This window comes from Fukomys damarensis, unplaced genomic scaffold, assembly GCF_012274545.1.
Source record: "Fukomys damarensis isolate Sample0158 unplaced genomic scaffold, DMR_v1.0_HiC HiC_scaffold_32, whole genome shotgun sequence".
Classification (NCBI taxonomy): domain Eukaryota; kingdom Metazoa; phylum Chordata; class Mammalia; order Rodentia; family Bathyergidae; genus Fukomys; species Fukomys damarensis.
This window is the reverse complement of record NW_022900944.1, coordinates 9,374,679-9,382,144: the sequence shown is the minus strand read 5'-3', so window position 1 is coordinate 9,382,144 and position 7,466 is coordinate 9,374,679. Positions and strand designations below refer to the sequence as shown.

The window sequence follows — 7,466 nt, the reverse complement described above, 5'->3', positions numbered from 1 at the left end:
CTAAAAAAAAAAAAAAAAAAAGACCACAGATCTAAACATCATCAGATCAAATCTATAAATCTCGTTAAAGTAAACATAGAGGGAAATCTTTGTGGTAATGGATTTGGCAATGATTTCTTGGATATGATACCAGAAGTATACATAGCATAACTATAGTTATAGTCCCGGCACTTGGGAGTCTGAGGCAAGAGGTTCGATGTGAGTTCAAGGCCAGCCTGAACTACACAGTAAGATGCTGCCCCCCCAAAGTATAAACAGATCATTTGGAGCACATCAAAATTAAGATTCTTTGCACCAAAGAGCACAATCAATAGAATGAAAAAGACCATCATGGGTGAAAATACTTACAATTACATACCTGATACAGAGTTGATATTCAGAATAAAGAACCCCTTTAAGTCAATAACAAGAAAACAAATAACCTGATTAAAAAATGAGCAAAGGACTCAATACCTATTTCTCCAAAGAAGATACACAAATAATGAGCAAGTATTTGAAAAGACAGTTGATACCACTAATCTTAGGAAAATGTCAACCAAGATTCCCATGAGCTGTCACTTCACAACCACTCGGATGGCCAGCGTTAATTCTTTCATGGATGGTGAAAAGCAGAATGCTCTCAAAAAAATTAAAATAGAATCGCTGTACGATCCAGCACCTCCACTTCCGAGTATATTCACAAGAGGATTGAAAGCAGGATCTCAGAGCCATAATAAGCACGGCTCACGTTTATAGCAACATTATTCACAATAGCTGACAACAGAAAGGGAGTAAAGCATCTACCACAGTGGGTTAACAAGATGTCGTACTAGGGAATATTATTAGCCACAGAAGGGATGGAAAGTCAAGTGTGGTGGTGCAAACCTGTAATCTCAACACACTGGGAGGTAAACACAGGAAGATCATGAGTTTGAGCATGGCCCTGGCAACTTAGTGACCAAGGAAGACACTGTCAAAAAAAAAAGGCTTGGGAAGTAGTTCAGTGCGAAGCTTCTGGGTTAAATCCCCAGTACTATAAAACAACAACAAATAAAAATGAAAGGAAAAAAAAAAAAAAGAAAGGAAAGTTTGATATGTGCAACGACATACAGGAATCTTGATGACATTATGCTAAGTGGAATAAATTAGTTACAAAAGGACAGATACTCTATTACTCCACTTGCAGGAGGTACCTAGAGTAGTCAGATTCATAGGCACTAAAAGTAGGATGATGGGTGCAGTGCTGTGCATCTGTAATGCCAGGAAGATAAATGTTCAAGTCCTGCTCAGACGATGGAATCCTTGTCAAAAATAAAAAACAAAAAGGACTGGGGCTGGGTATAGTGGCACACACCTGTAATCCCAGTACTCGAGAGGCTAAGGCAGGAGTACTGCTGTGAGATCGAGACCAGCCTGGGCTACCTAGTGAGTTCAAGGCCAGCCCAAACTACATAGTGAGACCCTGTCTCAAAAATAAATAAATAAATAAATAAATAAAAGGAGAGGGGATGCAGTTCAGTGGCAAAGCACTCCTGGGTTCAATTCCCAGTACCACAAAAACAAAAAAACCACCATGCAATTAAATATTGCACATAGAAATTAATATATTAATAAAACGGTTTACATTTTTTCCTGTACACAGTTCTTTGAGATTGCTCATGTACAGCGGTGTACACATAGAGCCCTCTCCTCAGCTGGCCCAGCCATGATCAAGCATCGAACAGAAGCTCCAAGTGCTCAGTTAGACGGCACAGCTGGAGACACCACCCAACATCTCATGGGAATTTTCCCCATTTTTCCTGCCAATTTTTTAACTGAAAAAGGATTACCCAGCCAGGCCTGGTGGCATAATCCTAATATCTGGCAGAGTGAAGCAGGAAGATTGCAAATCCAAGCCCAGGCTGGGTAATTTAGCTTTAAAAAAAAATTACCTAACTAATCCACATTCGTTATATGAATATTAAATACAGCATAGGTAACCAAAGAAGAATAAATTATAATACATGCCTCTACCCAGAGATCACCATAGCTGTTGATGTTTCCTCAGCCTGTGAGATGTTAATATACATAATATACATTATAGATACTTCAGTATATGTGCTGCTGAAGCAAGCCCTTGTTATAGATTTTTTTTTTTTTTTGTACCAGGGATCAAACTCCAGTCCTTGTGCAGCAAGCGGCAGAACCACTGAGCTAAATCCCAGCCCTGTTATAGATATTTTAAATGCAAAATTTTGTTTGTGTGAAGTATAGATATACAGTAAGTCCCCAACTTAAGAACAAGTTCCTTCTGCAAGAACATTTGTAAGTCAGATTTGTTTGTAATCCAACAAACTGAGTCTTATATAGAATACCTGCGAAAGTACACAACTCAAATGTTCATAAATCTGTGTACTGTATAAACTGTTACTGTATAAACAACAAAATTATAGTCTATAAGTTTGTATATTTTATTAGTATATAAATTATGAAGGTTGGGCATAGTGGTGCATACTTATAATCCCAGGACTCTGGGAGGCTGAGGCAGGAATCCATGAGTTCATGGCCAGCCTGAGTTACATAGTTAAAGACTAGCCAACCAAAAAAAAAAAAAGTTTGAGCTCAGCCCAGACAATTTAGTGAGCCCCTGTCTCAAAATTTAAAACACTTAAGAAGGTTTGGGGATATAGCTCAGTGTGAAGGCCCTGGTTCAATCCCTAATACAGGAAAAAAGAAACAAAACATATATATTGAAATCATTTTTATTTAAGAATTTTTTAAATTTTAGAATAACTTTAGATTTCATTATCCAATATTCAGGTTCCACTGTTATTAGTGTTTTACCTTACTTGTGGTATTTGTCATAAAGTGCCAATTGATACATTGTCTCAAATATTTTATTTCGAGTTCCCAGTTTTCCCCAATATCTCTTGTGTGTTTCCGGGTCACATCCACGCACTATCACAGTACATTAAGTCATCATGCAGAGTCTTTGTGTTGTCCTTGACTGCGACAATTCCTCAGATTTCCTTGCTTTTGATGACTGTGATCATTTTGAGGAGTACGGGTCACATCTTCTGTGGAATGTTCCTCACAGGTTTGTCTGATACTTTCCTTGCGATTAGACTTAAGAGTAATGTGGTTTTGAGCCGGACATAGTGGCACATGCCTGTAATCCCAGCACTTGGGAGGCTGAGGCAGGAGGATCGCTGTGAGTTTGAGAGCAGCCTGGGCTACATAGTGAGACCCTGTCTCAAAAAAACCAAAAAAAAAAAAAAAAAAAAAAAAGTAGTGTGGTTTTGGGAGGACAGCCACAGAGGTCCATTCAAGGGCACACTGTAAGGAAGCTACCTACTGTCAACCAGATTTATTGCTCTCAATGTTGACCTTGATCATTTGGTAAAATTACATTTGTTTTTGTTTTTGTTTTCTTTTTTTGTACTAGAGATTGAACCCAGGGTCTCTGTGAGCTACTTCCTCTGCCCTTTTTATTATTGTTGTTGTTTTTAATTTTGAAGCAGGGTCTCATAAAATGCTAAATTGCCCAATCTGGGCTCAAACTTGCGATCCTCCTGCCTTGCCCTCCCGGAGCGCTGAGACTACAGGTATTTGCTGCTGCACCTGGTTTACATTTACCTTTGATTAGGTAGCATATGCATGTGATACAGAAGTTTAAATGCACAAAATAAACTTTCCCATCTCCCCCTGTAGATTGCTTCAGGGAGGCAACCACTCTCTGTTTAGTTTGCTAATGTTTCCTTCCTGAGAATGAAGATATGGGGGGAAAAACATTTTTTTTTTCTTGGTATCAGGGATTGAACTTGGGGCCTTGCACTTTCAAGGCAGGCCACCAAACCACTGAGCTAAATCCCCAGCCCCTAGTTTTTTTTTCTTAATGTGTAAATTCAAGCCCTCCAGCTCTGGTTTGTATTAGCATTTTTTACTTCACAATAGATCTTGAACTTTCTCCATATGTAAGTTTATTTTCTTTTGGTAAATTAGGACTGTCTTTTTTATTCATCACACATCCAATATGGCCAAAGTTTTGTGGTGTTAGGGGTCAGGGACAGCCGATAAAAAGGGGGGGGTTACCCAAACCATTGGTGCAAGGTGGAAAACCCTAGGAAGCTGTGGGAGACTGTCCTAGACCACCTGAGGGGAGGGAAGGATGTTCAGTGGGGAAAAGATCTGGAGAGTGGGAGCCTGGCCAGCCCTCCTGCTGTTCAGCATGAGGTAGGATAGAAGAAATAAAGGCAGAAAGGAGACAAGGAAATTTAAAAAAAAATTTTTTTTTTTTTTTTTTGGTCTCACTTGAAAGTTTGGGTCTGATCCCTGCCTGGCTCTGCACACAAACGTGCTAGTCATTTAGGGAGTGTCCTATTACAAGGTTTCTCAGCCCTAAGTTTACCTACCTTATCTCAGTCCCCTGCAAGACTATGAACACCAAGGTAAGAGGACCTAAAGTCATTTTCAGGGTTTACAGGGGTCACCCACACCCAATTCCTAGCTTTCTTGATATCTAATTCCAACCCCCTCTGAAGCAACACCTAGAATTCTCCAAACCTACACCACCTTGGATTCTGGGAGAAGCAGAGTCTTGCAGACCGTATTATCCCTTGATGGGAGCCAAGGTATCCCCTCCTAAGCAAGGACAGTAACAACATGGGCAACAAGTTGCCTCTCAAGCCATAAGGGTTCCTCCGGAACTATGGAAACCAGAACTAAATTCATGCTCAGCTTGACCCTGAGCCACCTCAGTGAATCCATAAAAGCTGGCCTTGTGTTCCTGGAGAGGGCCAGTCTGCGCCCCTTTATCAGAGCGCACCCCCCCTCCTGTGCCTCACACTACAAAACAAGAACCTATTCTGTGGACAAAGAGTTAAAGAGTTAAGGACCCTAACCTCCCACCTTCTCAGACCTGGCAAAGTCCTGCCTGTGCAGACACAGAGAGGCCTGCCCATCTTGGGAACCAAGAAATCCTCCTTTTCCCTGAACCAGGGCAAGCTGGGCTTGTTTCTTGCACCTAGAGTAACTATTCTATTCCTATTCCTATTTTATTTTATTTTTTGAGACAGGGTCTTACTATGTGGCTCAGGCTGGCCTCGAGCTCACAGCGGTATTCCCCTGCCTCAGCCTCCCAGCCAGGATTATAGGCTTGCATTTAGAGAAATTTGATAAATGGCTTTAGTCTCCTGGCTCAGAGAGGTGAAGTGATGTACTGAAGGCCACACAGAGAGATTCAGGGTCTGCGCTTCTGCCTGACAACAGCATGGGCACTTGGAGCCACCAGCCAGGGTTCTGATGAAAGGAGAGGTGGGTGGCATTTGTGTGGGTGAAAACAAACAGGGAACTGGAGGGAGAAAGACGGTCTCGGATCAAACATACTCCAGTAACTTAGCCCTCGTTAGAATCTTTCAAATCAAATTGTTCCTTGGAGAACTGGTAGACAGAACAGTAATACTCTGCCTACCCCACAAGATAATCACTTGCTACTCCCCAAGTATGTGAAAGTTACTTCTTGGTTAAAAGAGGCTTTGCAGATTGCGGCTACCTAAGGATGCTGATGTGGAGGGATTCTCCTCGGTGTTCTGGATGGGCCTGGACAGCAGGATCAGAGTGAGAGGAGGGCTTGTGGAGCGAAGCGGAAGTCCCAGGGATGTGGGGGCCTGAGCCGAGGGCTGAGAGAGGAGAGAACAGGGCTTCTCAGAAGGAGCGTAGCCCGCCCTGCACCCGTGTTACATTTCGGACCTCCAGAGCTGTAGGGATAAAAACGGTGTGGTTTTAACTACTAGGTTTGTAGTAACTTCTTACCGCAGCCCAACATCGCCACCGCGTGACCTCCAGCCTTGTCTAGAATGCCTCCAGCCACGGCGACGTCACTATCCGCTCCCTGTTTGCTTTCCAGCAAAGGCTTCAGGCTGTACCCCACTTTAGGAGGAAGGACCGACAATACTCACCGTGAGTCAGTTTCAAGTTCCAAGCGAGATCGCTTGGAAACAAATTGGTCCCTCAAACCGCGTCAAAACAGGAAGTCAGGATGGCCGAGCGGTCTAAGGCGCTGCGTTCAGGTCGCAGTCTCCCCTGGAGGCGTGGGTTCGAATCCCACTTCTGACAAGCTCTGAGGTCTTTTTTTTGCTCATTTCCCCTCCCAAACTCAAAGGAGTTTGTACCTCACTTGCCAAAAAAGGTCTGCGAAACTAAAGTTGAGCTTTCTTCCTACACTCCAAAGTGAAAAAGGTGCGTTAAGAAGAAATTCTTTTTCTAAACAGTTCTGGTTTTGTAAAGTAATTAAGACGCCTCTATTACCAGACGGTAGGAGGAAATCAAGTAGTGGGGCAGTGAGAAGAGCAAAACAACTGCAAGCATTGTCAGAAGTGGGATTCGAACCCACGCCTCCAGGGGAGACTGCGACCTGAACGCAGCGCCTTAGACCGCTCGGCCATCCTGACTGCTCAGAATGAAAGGATTCCGGTAAACCTCTTCAGACACTCTATAGTGTGCGCATGCGCAGCGCGCTGCGACGAGCTGACCTAGTGGCAACCGCGCTCTCCAAGAGGTGGGCGATGTGTCTGGGCGGACAGGGGGCGCACGCGGCCTGCTGCAGAGTCTGAGCGGCCATAAGAAGCACTTAACAAACGTGCATATTGCATTCACCTCAGCTTTGATTCTTGCATGTCTGCAAGCAGGCTTGCACTTCCGCATACAAATCCATGTACCTTTTCTGCTTGTCGCAGTCGAGCCCATTTACCCGCACTGGCTTACTAGTGTCTCCGTTTGCTGCCACGTAACCAGGTGAAGCGCCCCCAGGATTGTAAGGGCTCTATTCGTGCCCCTTCCCAACCCTCACCGAAACTGCAAATTCCCTTCCCTTTCGTAAGAATGATTAACTCATTCACTCAGGCTCCAGCTTGGACCGAGTCCCGGGGCGCCCACAGCCAGTTCGGTTCTATTTCTGCCAGGGTCTCCGCGCTCCCACACGATGCCTGGGCACACAGTAGGCGTAAGAGAAAGATCCGTGGCTGAAGTCCTCCCTCTCTTCCTCCACTTCCTCCGTCATTTCGTGACTCATCTCTCCTCTCCTGGCCGCCGCAGCACCTTCCTCCTTCCTCCTTCCTCATCTCCCCCTCCTTCCTATCCTAGCCTGGCCCACGGACAGCCTGGGTGAAGGGACCAGAAAAGCTCTGCACAGCTTGGGCGCCCTTCCCCTCCGGGTTTCCAAGAGGCCGCGGGGCACCCGCTTCTGGGATCGCGGGCGCTCCAGCCGTAGGCTCCCGAATGCAGCCCCTAGGACTGAGCAAACGTCCTGCTTGTGTGAAGGATGCTGAAACCCTCCCCCTTCTCTGTTCCAAATCCCCTCCTCCCCTGTGACTACCAGAATTGAGTCCTTTTAGATTAGCAGTGATCTCATTCTGTCCTCTCCCAAAACACCAATTGCTCTGGACACCGGAAAGGCAGTCGATATACATTTATTGAACACTTGCTGTGTCCTAGATCCACTTCCGGAAGCT

The 7,466-nt window shown here is 44.6% G+C and overlaps 2 non-coding genes across 2 annotated transcripts; one reads left to right on the top strand and one right to left on the bottom strand.

The window, feature by feature from the left end:
* The first annotated feature begins 5,989 nt into the window (after positions 1-5,989).
* On the top strand, positions 5,990-6,072 carry Trnal-cag. The gene has a single exon. It is a non-coding gene; the product is annotated as a tRNA-Leu (tRNA).
* A 252-nt stretch (positions 6,073-6,324) lies between these two features.
* On the bottom strand, positions 6,325-6,407 carry Trnal-cag. Its single transcript has one exon. It is a non-coding gene; the product is annotated as a tRNA-Leu (tRNA).
* Positions 6,408-7,466: the final 1,059 nt, after the last annotated feature.